Genomic DNA, 18,467 nt, shown 5'->3' with positions numbered 1-18,467 from the left:
CACAGGCTAGTTAAATGTTACCGCTGCATGTCACTGCTGCTAGCAGACAAAACAAAACTACCCGTTGAAAGTAACACTCTACCCAAAGAAGTACCTGTTGTACGAATGGAAGTATTCAAATTAAGTAATAATGTTTGTGTCTTATCTTTGGTGGTGACTCTAAACCCCAGAACATAGCTTTTTTCACCTTTTACATGCTCTGCAGCTGCTGAAGGAGTCCACAACAACTTTTAAGTAGGACCTTTATGTATGCAGTACCTATTAAGAATCAGTTTCACTAACTGTGGTTAATTAGCAACATTAGTAACGTTTATGAAAGACGAACATTTAAAAATCAAGATCCGAAATCATGAACCTCTGAACGATTCAGACATGTGGAGCTCTTCTGATTGTTTCTTGCCACAGCAACAAAAACAAAGGGAAAAAACAAACCAAAATACTTCTATATGTTCGTAAACTGTATCCACAATCACTCAATACAAATATTTTGAGTAACATACTTCTATACTGCAAGGAATAGTGATAGTAAAGTTGTGCAGTATACCATTCAGCACCATTTTCATTAACTGCATAAACAACAGCCTAATTTTTTATATGACTAAAATGTACAAATTACAATTATTTAGTGACAAACCTGAAAACATGAGGAAAAATGAAAGAAATGCATCTCTCTGGATACCTCACGTCTTCTTCGATTCAACACCAAGTCACACACATCAAAACACATCAGCAAATATTGACCTTTTTACTTACTTAGCATAATTTAAAAAGAAAATTGAGAGTAAACAACAGTTGTATAACAATGACTCTGTAAGGACTGGTGTTGTTTAACCGGCTTTAAAATCTCAAAACTCCAACACAACTTAATTCGAAGCAACCAAAATGCTGCATCCACTTTAGTGATAGTGCCGGATGACCTCTTCGATGAATGTCCACTCTCTGCAACCTTCGAAAACGGGGACACGGACTAGTATTGTAGCGTGGAAGCGGTTAAAATATAAAGACTTGAACTCAATACTATCACCATTCATTGGAACTTACGTTCGGTTTCTGCTAACACTGCAGTATAAACAAAATGAGTCATGCCAGGAGCGGTGCTAGAAGCTCTCTCAACTATTTATGAGGTTTTTTTGTTTTTCATCCTTTTTTTTTCTCCCAATAGATTCATGTACTACAATCCATCAGAAAGACCCACGCAGGCATGAATGGAATAAATAACCTGAAACATCACTCTCTTTACTGTCTTCACAGTAGAACGTGGGTGAAATTGAAATAGGAGGTAAAGACAAAGAGGGCGGAATCCTGAGAGCGGTAGAGAACAATGGAGGAAGGGAGAAAGGCAAGCAGACAAAGACAAAGCTGCACAGGCACCAAACCATTTCACATACACTTTGACTTTTCAATTTTATTTTTTCTGTGTGATGCTGTCAGAAGCCAGCTCCCTGAGGGCCAAAGAGTGAGAGGCAGCCAAAGAGAGTAAAATCCTGGCAGAGAGAGAGAGAGAAGGTGAGCGGGAGGATTTTTCTGCTTAGTGAGTCAGAGAATATCGCTCGCTTTGCCTTGGAGAATGATGGACGACTGTCTTTAACAAGGAAAAAATTAGGTCTTGGTCTCTCTGCGCACATCAGACACAAACGGAGAGCACTTCTCCCCTTCCGCCATTGTGCAGGCTAATTAGTAGATTTTATTAGCATGGACCAATGGTAGGAAACCATTCAACCTCAGCTAATAGCTCATAGCTATTACACAGCATAATTTGTGCTGCTATGACATGAAAAACTGTAGGGATTAAGTTTCAGACCAGGAATCTATAACACTGCAGTCATCCATCTGCCCAATGTTATATAATACAGGTTCATTATAAAAATAAAAATAAATCATTCAAAAATGAAAACAATGTCTCTCCACATGAGTGTTTTTGACATTTTCAAAGAAATCTCTGTTCACCATAAAATGCATGTCCTTCACATGCAGAGGTTATGCTCATGCAGGTGTAAGAAGGCAGCCGAGGACTGGCTGATTAGCTGTAGAGTCACATGATAGAGACAAGTGAATGTGGAGGTTATGCCCAGGTTATTCTATAAAATCATCTCAACAATATAAATTGAGTTTTTGAAGGAGTTTAAAAAGACAAAATGGTTACAGAAGTAAAAAAACAAAAACATTTATGCATTTATTAACAAAGCTTAGGCAATTTTAATCCAAAGACTCTCCTGAATACATAAAAAACATCCAGTCTTGGTGTGCCACCTATGTAATTTTTAATTTTTTACTTTTTTCATCTGTTCAACATAATGGTGCAAAGGACTGGGTGGTTCCTTTGTTCTTATTTTCAAAGTTGTGCCGCTACACTGCTCTCACCAAAGCTGCGTACTTAGTTGGACTTAGTTGCTAAGATATGGTGGATGCTTTGGTCATTAAAATCAGCATAGCTGAGAGTCTCTAGAGTGGCAGCTGATTATTGCTCCTCTGCAAATACAAGTCTGTGTATTCCTGCAGACACACATGCATACAAAGCAGCAATTCACACATAACGTTTGGCAACTGGTATTTGAAAAAGGCTGTACTGTTAGAAGAGATTGGTGAGAGGCAAAAACGACAAGAAAGAGAACGTGGTTCTCTCTGATGTTGCAGGTTGTGATTATCATGTTTTTGCTCACAGCTTTAAAAATAATTTCAACATTTTTTTAAACTTTGACCCCATTTTCACCTGTAGGCACTAAAAGCAGCAAACACCTGCGTGAAAGAAAAGGTTCTTGTTTTTCCATGACCCTAAAGCAAGGCAGACCAGAGTCATTTTATCCAAACATGCACTTACACTTTGCTTTTTCAGCCAGCATTGCTGTGACTCACAGCCGACACTCTTCCACAGCTTGAGACGCCATCTAATGCTTCAAGTCAAGCCAAACATAACAATATGAAACATGTGCTGCTAATGGTGTGTGAAAAGCTAATGATTTGAGTCTGCCACATGTATTGGTCCCGTTCTCATTTTCAGGTCAAACATGGCTGAATTCAGCAAAGATGCTGCCACTTTTACTTTTTTACAATTCTAACCATAAAGCAATTTGTTTTTGATGCCGTGCGCATCTTACTGGCTTCGAGACTACATTGGCTGAATCACAGAGCCAAGATGGTAACAGATGATTTTACATTTTTTGCCTTATGCAACAGTGAGGACGGACAAGGACAAGAAGTCCCTGGCACTTTACAAAATGTATTAACCTTTCATTTATTTGTTCTTCTTGTTAGTGGTGGAGTCTGCCAGCCCCGTGCTGGACTCATATTGTCTATTAACACACAAAGGATTGACAGGAGATGATGAATTCATGTCATCCCACATGAATGTTTGTAATTTGACCTCACTGATATTAGGCTGACCGTCTACTGTACACTCTAACACAGATGCACGGTTGTATTATATTACTCCTAATATCAACCAGACAGCTGCTTCTAGTTCACATTAAAAACACTTCAACGACACAATGCTGGGTGCCTTTGACTGTGAGGAAGGCAGAAATTTCAATTTGCCGCAGAAAATGAAATGGACTACACACATTCATCAAAAATCGTCACCAAATTATTTTTCATTAAAGAACAAACAGAGCAGCCAGAGTAAGCTATTAGGTTAATATCCGATCTCTGCAACTCCAACTCCTCAACATGGTAACCAATATGCTCTCAGTTGCTGAGCAGAAAACATTTCACACTGTGTGCAGCATGAAATCTAATCAGCTTTTAGCTGTAAAAATCACACGGTAGTAAAGAGTTAAGCACAGCGACTGCATTTTGAATAATCTGAATGTTTGTTCATACTTTAAGCTGTTGAGGAGAGCAAATTGATGGGAAGCTAAGTATAACCGTGTGTAATAATAAACAACATGTCCACAGACTGATCTAACAGGATGTTTGACCTCCTTAGATTGTCATCTTGACTTCTGCAGAAAAGTGACTTGAACCAAAAAGTACAAATAAAATTACCAGTTCATTTGCATAATGAGGTGCATTTCTGGAAGAGGCTTTTAATTGAAGGCCTAAGGTGAAAGTAATCATTACTCTCAGTGCTGCAGTGAAACCGCTCATACAGTTTTCTTCTCACTGTTAATTCAAACTCTAGCAGGTTTACTAAATAATAACAGGAGCTTCATAAACAAAAGGAGTTTGTGTGTGCTTACTGAGCCACTCTCAGTGAAGCACAACTATTGTGTTCTGTGTTTGATGTTCAGCCTCTTTTCAGTTTTATTTATTTATAATACTGTGCAATGCAAGTATTGAGCCACCCCTCATGCATAAGGCAAAATATACGTTGTTTTACAGAAGAACAGACAAAACTAACTTTTGTCAGTATCAAATAAACTGAGAACTAAAAGGAAATTCTCAATCTCTCCTTGTTGTATAGCTGAGCTTTTCAAACAGTTTTAACAGTTACTTTAGTCTGACAAAAGCCGAATGACGAATTAGCGCTTCCAGTCAGAGACTGAGGCTACGTCCACACGTACACGGGTGTTTTTGAAAACGGAGATTTTCCGTTTTCGTTTTAAAAAATAATCCCGTCCACACATAAAGGCAGAAATGAAGGAAAACGCTGCTATGAACATGCCAAAGCAGCAGGTGGCGCTAGATTCCTAGCCGTGCAGAAATGTTGGCCAATCAGAAGTCTAGAAGCCTCGGTGGGAAAAAGTAAACAAAGCTGGGGCATAGAAGCAGAACCGAGTCGTATGTGTGGACGGACAGTAACTGTGTGTATATGTAAGCATTTAAACACTGCAGAGAGTAGAATTAACAGTAACAGTATTGTAGAAATTCATTTCACCGAAACAATAACGTGGCGCACAGTGTGACGCATGCACCAGTTTATTGTATTTCCAGACTTGCTTTCGGCACAATTTACAGTGCACGCTACTCTGTTTTTTGTCAGACTTGAAATAGCCGAAATACCTTCACACTACGGAACTTCTATGGCTCTTCCGTTCGACAATCTCTTTGGCATTGGAACCATCATCTGTTTTCTCTTCGGTCACGCTCGGTTGATTTTTCTAGTCGGCACACTCATTTCCTCCATTATGCGCTGGCTGCTTCCCAAACAAACACACGTGCGGCTTGGCACTTGTGCTGTACGTAACAAGTCACGCGACGTGACGCTGCGGCTGTGATTGGTTCGGCTCTGCGCTACTGAATTTGGATTGGCTGACCTTTTTTTTTTTTTTTTTTTTTTTAAATTTTTTTTTTAGAGGACAAGAGCGGCGAGGTCTATCGCGATAGCTTAATTTCTCTATCGAGTAAAAGTTATATCGCGATACATATCGTTATCGTTCTATCGCCCAGCTCTACATACAGCCATCTAAAGTTTAGGTTCTTTGCCAAGATGACTTTTACATGTAGACAAAATACTGGTTCGCCCCTTGAGTTAGGTGACTTTTTTTATGCTTAACAGTTTGTTATGTGCTAAGTAGAGCAGGGTGATATGACCAAAAATATTTATCACGATATACATTTGAAAATTTGCGATAACGATATAACTGACGATATAATTGACACTAGACAAAATACTTTACAACTCCACAACTTTATTAGTGCAAAAAACCCCATCAGTGTATTTTCACTTAAACAAGCAGCTGTTTTTTTATGTGCATTAAAGTTATATAAAAATGTAACAGTGCAAATTCCTCGCAGACAGTTTAACCAAAAGGCATTTCCAGTGGAAATTGGCCAACATATCCTCAGCATAACCATGTATAATATCCACAAAACTTAAAAAGAGGTTATACACACACAATACGGTAACATTATGTTGAACCACAGTACGTATCACTCCGCGAGGCGCCTGCCTACGATAGCTTTAATGCTCCGACAATCCATCAAGCGGTGCAGCTTCGTAGCTTAGCAAAGTCGTACTAAAACATTTGACAGATTTTCGAGCGCCGTGTACCACATAAAATCATTTCGAGGTCAGTAAACACAACCAGAATTCATACATAAGGCACACGGGATTATAAGGGGCTCTGTCGACTTTCAGAAAAATCAAAGGATTGATTTTAAGTGTGCCGTATTTTCCAAACAACACGGTAATAACGACGGCCCGCTATCACGCTCTACCAAAAATAGTGCTTTGTTGTGTATCTGACGGACAAAAGCTAAACCAGTTCCACACCACTGAAGTTGCAGCATTTCTACAAACCAATTCTGGTTCATCGGTTTCATTTAACGATCCACTTTCGCTCTTCTCCTTCTGCGTCGCCGCCATGTGCGTATGTAAACATAGGCACTGCGCATGCGCTTTTTACCCATATTCTATCGCGATATTTCATTTTCCTATCATTGCCCAAAATTACACCGGTATTACCGTGAACGGTATGATATAGCCCAGCCCTAGTGCTAAGTATCTTAAACAAAATATTCCTCTAAAAATGGTCAGGTACAAGGACTGGACTGAAGATGAGTAAATGAGCGGCCAATGTCCTAAAACTAAACTTTGGGAAACAATTGCTCAAGACCCCTTTAAAGAAATTAACAGAAACTCTGGCTCCTTGGAAGCAAAACATAAGGAAATGAGAGGTGACTCGAGAAATTGGCACAGTACTCTCTTGATTTGTCATTGCTTTTAAAAGAACATGAATGTATAATGCAAAAACATGCAACAAGTGAACCTTAGAAGGCACTACTAGGACACAGAGACAAAGCTTGTTGAAGCTCTAGAGATTGTCTTCCGCAAATGGAAACGTCTTTATAATTCAGCAAGTGCTAGGAACAATCATAGATATATGTACTGTATATGCATGTGAACGCAATGTGTGATATATAATTTACAATTTCCTATCTAGTAAATATATACAGCATATAGAATTTCCTAGTCTATGTCGTGTGCTATAATTGCGTCACCTAAGGAAAATGTCTGAGCATTTTTCACTGGAAAATTTACATCTGTCCTCTTACCATGTGCTTCGTGACACTTTTCTAAACTTCACATTGCTTCTACAGTTTGTTATGATAGCCATCTAAAGGATTTATGTGCTAAGGACAGAGGTTTGTTTAAATGACATCCAAGAAGTGGCTGATGAAAAATGCACGAGGCTCTTTGACAAATTTCTGGCAGTGCTTGGAAAGCCATGTGAAGGGAACTATTCGCCTATTAAACCCAGTGTTTATACTCCACCTAAAATCTGTTTGTTTCGCTGCTTGTACTTTTCAGTTTATGAGTTACAAACTCCAAAGAAAGCCTCCAAAAAAATGCCATTAAAATCCGCTTTGTCTTTCAAACCAAAAAAAAACAAAGAAAGAAAGACATAAATTAGGCCCATATTAACTACTATATCTACATATATATAAGCAGGAATTCCTGCTTATATATATATAAGAAGTAAAGACAATTGTGCCATGTACTGTGTTCTGCATTTCCACTGAGCTGAGCAGGGTAAATGATAAGCTAATCTCTGAAGTGTTACATAATTGCTATCTTGTAGAGTAGTGGGCTGCCTAAAGAGACCCCTCTGGCACACACACACACACCACAAGGGCAGTGTTGTAGAGAGAGGAAGAAGCAACATTCCTGCTGTTTATCAAGTCATCTGATCAGGCCAGCAAGTCATGCGTTGAAACTGTGTTAGAGGCTGGGCGGGATGCTTTAGGCTAACCCTCGCCCTATGTACTCTGCAGTTTTCAGAATCTTAACTTATTCTCTCACAGTGCTCTGTCTTCATGTAAATGACTGGTATCCTCCCAAAAACACACTAATGCTCCACTTTATTTTCAACAAACACCTAAAGAAGACACTTAAGACCTCCCTGCATTTGCCCCATTTGTAACGCAAACAGATAAACCATTAAAAGCTTGATCGATAAGTCTGTAAAATATCTGCTAATTTTCCACTTCAAGTACTGACAGTGTTGATAAATGTGATAATTTTGCTGACTGCAATGATCCTCGTCGGTGCGTTGTGAAGCCGCGGGCTCTCTATTACGGGCCTGGGATGGTTAATAATAGCTATCCAGGAGAGGACGGTACAGAATCACGTTTTGCATTCTGGAGCGAAGGTCGACAGTTTAATTGGAAGTGCAAATTGCGTTCACATGTATCCCCACAGTGGATTGAGCCATGGGTAAAGTGAATGCGCACATTGCAAGCGTGTGTGCATTTAACAAAAGAGAGGGAAGGGTTCGTCCCAACGTATTTTTAGACCGACGCGTGGAGCCGAGCCACAGTTATTATCACTGAAGTGTTGTTTTTACTCCTCAAATCCTCTTTTGCACAAGCTCAGATACTCCTGCTGCCCGCTACTGAATCAGCGAGGCCGATGCTGCCAATTTTTTATTAAGAAAGAGTAAATATTGACTTGATGACTGTAGCTTCCATCTGTTGGTGTGAGAGTAAGAGTCTCGCTCGCTCTCTATCTGCTCTGCTTTCACTCGCTGCCGACACTACCACCACCCCCACTCGCACCACCACCCATCTCCTTCCCTCTGCTGCTGGCTTAGAATCTGCAGAGAATACCCCCGTCATTATATTCACCCTCGAGCCACACTTACCCTTGTAGTGAAGACACGCGTTCTCATCATTGATCTCTCTCTTTGTTTAGGCAGCTAATAGTACTCCCACATAGCTCTATAATCCACAACATCTGGATTAGTGAGGGTTGAGGCCACTTTTTGATCAGCTATCGTGTTACGTGAAGATGAGACTGTGGGAGTGGAGCTGAGTGGTTTTATCAGAGCAGAGAGCGGGCGGGAGGGGGGCGGATGCTGAGGTTTTTCTGACCCTTTTATCCTTGTCACGGGCCGAGGACAGAGTCTTTCATGTCGTTTCTTAGAAAGCTTTCTAAGCAAGTGCACAACTGAAAGACGCCACATTTGCACAAAAGCAGTGTTACAGCTTCTTTGGATATCCAAAAGAAGGTACTTTGCCACGTTTACATTTCTCTGTAACTATTTTGGTATGGCCATTTATGAGGACTCATTTTCTTTATGCTACTTGATTACATTAAAAGATGAAGCTCCTCCAAAAGTAATATCGTCTCTCTCCGGGTGCTGTCTCAGGTGCCTGTCACATCCATATTTTCAATGAATGCCAAGGTCTTAAAATGCATCAGGGTAGGACAAAGTTGCAGAGTGCTGGATCCGTGTAAATATTTGCAGTGGGAATTTAGGTGTGTTGACTCTGCTGCCGCTGACACCGCTTCTCTTACGTGTGAGAAGGAAGGATCTTATGTTCTCCGTTTGAACAAGCACTGAACTTATTATTTTATCCTTCAACACAAAGAGGTGTTGATTTTTTACAGGAATGCTCCATAACATGATGACAGTTTAAAAAAAATCATGTTGGTAAAAAGAATTTGTATCCAATATTGATAACCATTAACACTGGTAATTAAACGTTTTTAGCCTGCACCAGCAGGATGGTACACACGCTAAAATAAGGTGAGGCATGATGGCAAAACTGATAATGTAAACTATGATTATTGAATGCTGTTTTATTCCTCATTGTCTACAAAGGATTGGGTGTTCCCTTCTTTCCTGTCACATGTAGTTACTGAAGTGTAAGCTTAGGATGTTTAGCGTGTTGCCTCACACCAAAAATGTTCCTGGTTTGAATCCCACCTTGGGATGTTTTCCCTGCATCTGTGTAGATTTCTGCTGGGTTTACTTTGCCTTCCTTAGTTCAAAGACATGCTTGTTAGGCAAACTGGCTATGGATGAGACGTAAATCAAGTATTAAAACTGTGACAAATACAATATTGTATGAATGTATGATTAAATGTGACACATAGTAGCAAATAGCACTTTGAGTGGGCAGTATGATTAGAAAAGCGCCACATATATGGCAGTCTATTTCAATGACCACCAATTTTTTTTTTTTTTTTTATTTACCCACGATCTATTACTGTGAAAAGCCATACACACTGGTACAGGTGGATTTAAAGTAGAAGCTTAACCCAATAGGATGGGGTTTTATTAGTAAATTCTTGACAGTACTTTATAATAACCATTTTAAGAAATGGTAAACGAATAGTGTGAGCTAAAAATTGATCTGCAAAGCATCTATTAACATTTTCTGAAAGGTTACAGTAAGGTTACAACTAATGTTTATCATACTTTTTAAGCAGGTAATAAAGACTCTGTAAGTCATCTATAAACATTATTTGGAAGGCAAGTATAAAGTTGTAACTGATATTTATAACACTTGTTTCAACAAGTGCATAATTATCCAGGTATGTAAATCACAAGATTGAACTTGTAGATGTCACTTCATGCCCTGTTTTCTTAACATACACATGAAAAAGTCTTCACAGAACTCTTTGAAAACAAAGTGATTCAATAGCTTGTAGAAGCACCTTTATAACAACAACTCTAATAAGTTTTCGTTTGACTTTATTAGACTCTCACACACACACCCGAAACTCTGGCTGATTGGGACCCACGCCCAGTTTCCCACCTTGGCTCAGGCGATTAGAGGATCATCAGGGGGTCCTTTTGTCCCTCTGTGGGGGGTCACTCCCACTAGGTTTATATCTGGGACTCTCCACCATTTGACCTTAGAACTGAAGAAGCTTCTCGGATGAGAGGTGAAACGTCTTCAAGCAACTTAAAGAAGTCCAGACGCTTTTCTTTGCAAGCTCCTTTGACTACGATGACCTGGATGACTGAGAACCTTCACAGACAGACTCTCACATTGTTGCAGAGGAATTTTGGCCCGCTTGTGTTTACAAAGTTGTTTTAGTTCATCAAAGTTTGTGAGCATCTGCTTATGCAGAACATTTCAATTGGTTTGAGGTCTAGACTTTCACTAGGTCACTGCAACACCCTGATTTTTTTATTTTTCGGTCATTCAGTTAGAGATTTACTGCTGTGTTTGTGATCATTGTCCTGCTACATGACCCAATTTCAGCCAAGTCAGATGTAGAATACTTTGGTATACAGAGAAGCTCATGGTCAACTCAATGACTCCAAATGTCCATGTACTGTATCTGCAAAACAAGCAAAAAATCACGCCCCTCCATCACCATGCTTGACAGTTGGTATGAAGTGTCTGCGCTGATATACTGCATTTGGTTTTCACCAATAATCGTGGAATCATAATGGCCAAAATCTCCACTTTGTCCAAAAGACATAGTTCAAGACGTCTTGTGGTTGTCCAGATTGCAACTCTACACCCCTAATCTGTGCTGCCATATAAGAAAGAAGAGGCTTTCTTCCAGCAACCCTTCAAAAAAGCCATATTGTTGAAGTCTCGTGTTTCCAACTGTACTGTCATGACCTTCAACATTTAACATGCTAACAGGCCTGTAGAGTCTGAGCTGTGGTTCTTGGGGTTTTGCAGTTTCTCAGAGAATTGAGTGGTCTGACCCTGGGGTGAGTTTGCTGGGATGTTCACTCATATGAAGATTGTGTCATTGCGTTAACATAGACATGAATGCTCAAAACCGACAAACTACCAAAATTTCTGCTTTTATAGAGATTCTCACACTTGCAGCTGATCCATTAATCATATTTGACTGGCACCACCTGGCTACCATTTACCCTCTTAATTCCTGTAGAAGGGTGTACTTAATCTTTCACAGGACGGCATAGATTCCTGAAAAACCTTCACGACTGTATTCCATAGAATATGTCAAGTTAGGAGCGATATCCATCCTCTTTTGGGACAGACTGCCAAAAGACACCTTTTGTGTATTTCAGAAATACCAGCAGTTTGCAGCGGAGACCAGCTTACTGTTCAATAATCAAACCTTTATCACAAACTATAATATGTGGTAATCATAAAACATGTTTCCAAAGTAATGCTTAGATATGTTTTAAGAATTACTTTTCCTAGTCACTATCAAGTTAGTCATATGGTTCTTGCCAACAGAATAATTTAGAGATAATACACACCTCTCTGCTCGATAAAAGGAGACATATGAAAATGAACCAGGCAAAGCTAACAGACAGCTTTGATGCTACACATCATTAATACAAAATATATCATGAACACATAGGCAGCAATCACATTTGAGCTTCATTAAAGTGTCAAACTTGGCACGGGGGAACACAAAGCAACAGCTTCAGTCACGCAACCTACTTATCAATGAGTGATGTGTGCAGTGGATCAGCGAATATCAGCCTTTAATGAAAGATACAATTAAAATTTAGACTTCATGCTTTCATCACTCAGCACAAATCCAATAAGATGTCTGTCTCGGCACAACGTGTTTGTAATATTTAATGCGGGAAAGAAAGTGTCTGTATTCGCTAATGAGGCCTCAAAGAAAGAGTGGCGGGAAAATAAGATCCAGGTAGATATTAGTGCACGCAGACACGCAGAAATGTGTTAGATCAAACACTGACACATACATTACATTGATTGATTTATTGCAAGCTCTGTTTTCCCAAACTTTATGTTCAACTAAATTCTGGACGCTGTGTCGTTTTAATATTTGCCGCAGGGGCTTGTAAGCCAGCGGCGCTGTTGGGCAGAATGTAACAACAAACTAAGAAACACAACGCAAGAAAAATAAATTTGTGTTGCTGCAGCGATCACTGGCAGCCCCAAAACTCACCAGTTCAGCATCAATAATTTCAGCGGGAGTTCATATCTCGGCCTGCAGAGACAAAAAAGGACATACAGTTAGAAGGGGAGAGAATTTCATAAATAACAAAACCCTGAATGTGGACTTATTTGGCTGAGTTCTAAAACCCTGCTATACAATAGGAAGGTCAGGAGCTGAGATACAACCACACGCAGAGATGAATGCATCCCGATTCCCTCCACTTACTCCCTTGCCAGGGAAAACAAAGTTCAGACATGTTGAGCTCTGCGATGCAGCATATTTTCAACATATTACAACAACACTGGTCCTATCAGTCGCTGTGCCCACATTACCCGTCTGTTGGTCTGTTAGTCCATCTGGCTTTCAGGACTTCCACTTTCAAAGATCTCTTTGCAGGAGCACAAAAGAGAAAATAACGATTCTACAAATCATAGAACTGTTAAAACAAACTGACAGAGGTGGAGAAAGGTCAGTGACTCTAGACCAGGCCCTCCCAAGTCTAACAGAAACCATGGAGAGAAAGTGTGCTAGTCTTAGAAAAAAACTAACAAACAAACAGGCAATCAAGATATACAGTAAACTGCCACTGGATGGATTCCAAATCCAGTCCCGCTAGAATAAACCTCCAACCTTCGAGCAAATCGATATCATGCTGGCAAGAATAACGCTGTGAGAAAACAGACAGAGAAAAAGAGATTTTTCTCCAGTTGGACCAAACCCTACAGCCAATCTCAAGCTTTCCACAGAGATACAAACACCCCGAAAGTTGATGCTGAGTAATGTCTGTCTTACACACATTTCATGGCCTAATCAAGTTCACATCCACAACAAAACAATGCCAGGCTTTGAAATGCTGTTTTAGTTTCATCCTTTTTCTTTCATACACTGTCTTTACATCCAAGACTTAAAATGTAGTTCAGCTTTTTCATTCTAAACTAACTTCTTATTGGCTTAACGCTTGCATATAATATACCAGTATACACCCTCAATCTGCCCAGTTTTACATTTTAAATAGAGCTAAATCTCCTCTGCACTGAACATATACATAATAATATGCTTAGTTACAAATTATCTCACAGCCATAAAAGTGTCCCTTCAATGTACTCGAGATACACCTGAACTTCAATTAAAATTGCTGGACTGGGAAGTCTGTCCTCACCAAATCAGCAGAAGCATCTACAGTGAGATTTAAAACCACATCCCAATATTTAAAAACCTTCATATAGGAGCTACAAATGCATAGCAGTGCAAGACTTCCTACATCCGTCTGGGCTGAAGATTCCCTCCACATGCATAAATAAAGTTCCTGGATCCAGATTGTGGTATTTTCTTGAGATCATCAAGACAATGTCTCTCAATTTCCAAAGAATTTCAGGATGAAACTCCAAAGGTAAACGGTAAAATGTAACACTTTGTTAATAACACTGTTATTAAACAGAGAAAGAACAAACTGAAGCAATTATATAACCTTGGCAGAAATAAAATGAAAAAAAAAAGTGGCAACATGCCATGGGATCCTCCTTCAAACTTGGCATGTTTGCTCAACTATAAACCCATAAAGTTATGTTTATCTTGAATGGTTGGGATACCATCAACTGGGCTACAGCTTTCAGGAAACCAGCATAGCACATGCAAAGTACTCAAAACTTGGTCTGAGTACTTCAGTCTGTAGTTCCTGCTACAGTAGCTGCCTGCAGGACATATGGACAAGGTGAAAATAACACCAGCTTTACTATCAAGGCTGATAAACGTTAAAGAGTACCAGTGATAACAGAAGCTGGCAAACTGGAGTCACTTTTGTTCTAATCGGTAAAACTAACAATGATGGTTAACAATTTAGATCAAGTGAAGAATTTGCAAATATAACAAGGTTTATCCCGCAAGCTGTGATGATGCAGCCAAACTCTTAAGCTTCTTAGTCCACCTCTATTCATCAAAATGCTTCGCAGTCCGGGTTTAAGCCTCAGGTAAGGGATTGTTATTGTGCGAGGGAGGGTAATGTTTGCCTCCGTAATCGCCAGTCAAACGTTTATGTGGCAGTGTCAATAAGCCAGAGCAGAATTTGTTTTTCTTTACATAATGGAGGCGATGTTTCACAGGCTGCAGAGGACGTCGCCTGGAAGGAGGGAGTGGGAGGCGACCTTCTGAGGGTTTCACAATAACGGGGACTGACGCACTCTTTGCTGCCTGACCACAGCTATCTTGATGGTCGATTTAATATGCACTAGTAGACACCTGTGCAGCAATTTCCCCCCCAAAAAGAAAACGGATGCAGTATGCAAATAAGCGCTGCAGAGCAAGTTGGTGAGAGCAGGGGGAACAGCTGATGCAACAAGTTTGTTTCTACACTCATTCTTAAGTTAATGTTAGGGGGAAAATAATACTTTATACGGTGCAAACAAGTCTACACAGCAGAGGTGGGACCAAGTCATTGTTTTGCAAGTCTCAAGTAAGTCTCAAGTCTTTATCCTCAAGTCTCAAGTCAAGTCTCAAGTAATGTCAGGCAAGTCAGAGTCGAGTCTCAAGTCACTGGTGTAAAAGTCCGAGTCAAGTCACAAGTCTGAAACTTTGAATTTCAAGTCCTTTCGAGTCTTTAAAAAAAAACCGAAAAAATAATGTTGCAGTTATATGCTAAATGTAAATATTAGACCATGTAATTTTAAAATCTGTGTTTTTCTCAACACATACAAAATAGTGAACTTAGAAAATATACACAAATTGTGAAATTGCACCTCTTTAAAATGCAGCTCAATTAAACCTAGCTCCAAGAATAATTTTCACCGACAGTTCTGAGATAAGCTGCATGTTATTCTTGGATGCGGTTGTAGGACCAGCTTTAAAATCGCATGACAAAAATATCATACACATTAAAAAAAACTGCATCACCAACGTAGCCTGGACAACATTTGCTAGTTAGATGAAGTCAGCTATCTCATCTTAGCATATTTATATGCATATTTATAATCATACGCTTCTTGGAGTGAGTGCATACACTCATGAAGTTTAGTAACTTCAGGTCACTGCAACAAGCCCAGGTACAGTTTACCGACGGATGGGTACAGGACCTTGAAATGCACCGTGTAGAACGAAAGACCATCGTACGTATCATAAGTTTACCAGTCTCACAAATCGTCTTCATAAATACACATTCGTTAACCGTTTATTAATAGGACCTTTGAGCTCAACGGTAATTAATTAGTAGTGGAAATAATTTCTGGTACCCATCACAGAAATGTAGCAGTGACAACAATATTGTATGCTGTAATCGTACTGGGCAATTAGTGATACAAAAAACCTGTTTTATCCTGTGAATAAAAGTATATGTTTTTGTCAATGTACCATAATAACAGAAGCGAAACGCAATATTGTGTCAGGACAATTTACTATTTATGCACAATAAACAAAGGAGCATACCGCGACAATTTCTGTTCAGCGCCAGACTTGCTTGTAACCTATCACTAATTATGTTATGAAAATGACGTATTAACTACTAAAAAACACTGACCTTCGTGTAAATGCTTGGAGCAGACTAACCTGTGAGCTGGAGTGTTCTGGGATGTTATATTTGGTCTTTGAATGGCTGCAATCCAGGCCATCCGTCGCGTCTTTGTTACTTCGGAAACATGGCTGAACAATTTCTCTTCAACGACGTAATCCGATAACAACCGATCTCTTTACCCGTCGGCTTCCCGTGGCTGTCATGCGACCGGCTATTGCAGTTAATAATACAACAGCTTCTTGACATTTTTGTGTTTCTTTTTATCGCTGTGTGACTGATTTCAATTGAAAGCCTGCGTGCGCTAGTACCGCTTGCCACGAATTCCCAGAATCCTTTGCGGTTCTACCCGTGAATGACGTCACATTTTCAATCTCTATATAATATGCATGTTAAATTTTATATTTGGGGTAAAATATCAAGTCTTTTCAAGTAAACCGGTTCAAGTCCAATTCAAGTCCCAAGTCATTGGTGTAAAAGTCCAAGTCAAGTCACAAGTCTTAGAACATTTTTTCAAGTCAAGTCTAAAGTCATAAAATTAATGACTCGAGTCTGACTCGAGTCCAAGTCATGTGACTCGAGTCCACACCTCTGCTACACAGCCCCCCCCCCCCCCCCCCCCCCCCCCCCACACACACACACACACACCTCACCCCCTTCCACACACACAGGCACATGTTATTCCTGAACAAATATCACTCTGCCTCCGGGGTGTAACGGATAAAACTGGTTTTGGAAATGAAAATGAAGAACCTGCTGAGTTTCGGCTGTCATTTGCTCTGGTTTCAAGGAAAGCTGCTGATTACATCTTCCCCTATCAAAAATAGATTGTTTAAAATCCAAAGAGCACACCGTGAATGATTTCACACACAAATTATGACATTTGATCACCCATGCAACTATTTTTATGATACTTTAACACCGTTGTGCTGATTGATTAAACACTGGCATTACGGGCACACGAAAAACACTGTTTTCTAGTTGGCGTAACGGTGAATCAATGACACCTTGCAAAGCTGGGATGGATGCATGCATGGCAAGCTGCAGCTACCACACTAGCAGCAAACAGACTGAGAATGCACCAGTTCTGCATGTTAAATTTACATTATCATACAAATCTCGCAGGGCATTAAGCTCCAAATATGTAGTGCAATAAACCAAAAAGCACCCATTAGAGTAAATGCAAGAAATAAAATCTCGGGTTTGTTGGTTGACTTTTATGGCCACTGTGCAGTGTGCACTGTGCTTGTCATCGGCCGGCTGGCTTCTGCTCTGTCCCGCTACAGCTAGCTCCGCTGGCTAGCCTCACAGCCGTTGGAAACGTCAATAAGCCCCGCATTTCATCAGGTTTTCAAGCCGCGGCGGCTCTCTGCAGTCCCGTATTCACCTAGCAGAGAGCTCACCGAGCAAAGCTGGAGTGAATTCGATAATAAAAACCAAAAGGTCTATTTAAATGCGTCTGCCTAGCTAGCTAGCAAATGCTATTGCTTCCAGCTGTGTGTGTATGTGTGTTTGACAGAGTGAGGCAGCGAGAGGATGTCTGACTGATGAGAGCAGGATTTGGAGAGTGCCGCTGAGAGCTAGCGTGATGGAGTTTTAATGAAGGGTCCAGCGTCCGTCTGGCAGCAAAACAAACACATTAAATTGAACTCAGTCTGGTGCACGTTTAACCGAGCAGCCCTTAACCTAAGACGCGGTAAACTCTGACTGTTCTCTCGGCAGCAATCAGAAAGCTTTATGTGTGTTTCTTACGTGGTTTCGCGGTTGGAGATGGAGAGGGGGTTTAATCCGACGGCGGAGAGAAAATGATGCTGTGCAGGGTCCGGGTAGGGATTTTCTGTCTCCGCCTGTCTGCGTGTCTTCCAGCTGCTGCTGCTCTATCCCGTCTCCCTCCGACTGTCTACTCTGCCTCCCTCCCGCCGGAGTGTCCCGGTGTTCTTGTACCACTCGCCCTCCAGTGGAGAATGAACGGTGCTGATGCGCGCTGATTAGGAACCCCTCTTCAGACGGGCAGCCCTCCCCATCCCCTCCCACACCCACCACTACACACTGCACTCACACCTAACGTGCCTGCGCGCGAATGGGTGTGTGCGTGCGTGTGCGATCGCGCGGTGGCGTGCGTGTAAATGAGTGAATGAGTGTGCTTTGGGTTAACGGAGTGAGTCATCCGGTAGAACCAGATCCAGCTCCGCCCCCGTTTTCTAACAGCTGACTACTGTAGCCGCCATGCGTTGATAAAGACAAACAGTGCCCCCCCCCTCCTCCCTTTGTAAAGTCACAGTGATGCTGGCCTGCTTCCCCTAAAGACACAACAGCAACTTTATGACACTTAGTTTTAATAGTGGCACCACTTTCATGTACGGTAACAGTCTTTTCTAAGATATTATTTTTAGGTTTACATAAACTATGAATAACTGGAAATATGTTTGCAGTCTGTGACGCTGTTGTCTA

The 18,467-nt window shown here is 40.6% G+C and overlaps 1 protein-coding gene across 3 annotated transcripts in view; it reads right to left on the bottom strand.

Moving 5' to 3' along the window:
• plcb4b (phospholipase C, beta 4b) overlaps window positions 1-18,028 on the bottom strand; it is a 75,069-nt gene extending 57,041 nt beyond the window's left edge. For 2 of the 3 annotated variants that reach the window (XM_086263323.1, XM_086263326.1), the window contains exons 1-2: window positions 17,769-18,028; window positions 12,530-12,571 (exon numbers count right to left, since the gene is read on the bottom strand). The gene's annotated coding sequence lies outside the window, so the exon portion shown is untranslated. Of the gene's footprint in view, window positions 1-8,522; window positions 8,768-12,529; window positions 12,572-17,768 lie in introns of those variants that run through there. The other variant, XM_086263325.1, reaches the window with a different exon arrangement.
• Window positions 18,029-18,467: the final 439 nt, after the last annotated feature.

This window comes from Aulonocara sp. 'chitande type north' Nkhata Bay, linkage group LG15 (genome assembly GCF_057382095.1).
Source record: "Aulonocara sp. 'chitande type north' Nkhata Bay isolate Kocher_YH1m ecotype deep benthic linkage group LG15, A_spYH_male_GT1.1, whole genome shotgun sequence".
Classification (NCBI taxonomy): domain Eukaryota; kingdom Metazoa; phylum Chordata; class Actinopteri; order Cichliformes; family Cichlidae; genus Aulonocara; species Aulonocara sp. 'chitande type north' Nkhata Bay.
The sequence above is the reverse complement of the archived record's forward strand: the minus strand, read 5'-3'. Positions and strand labels throughout refer to the sequence as shown.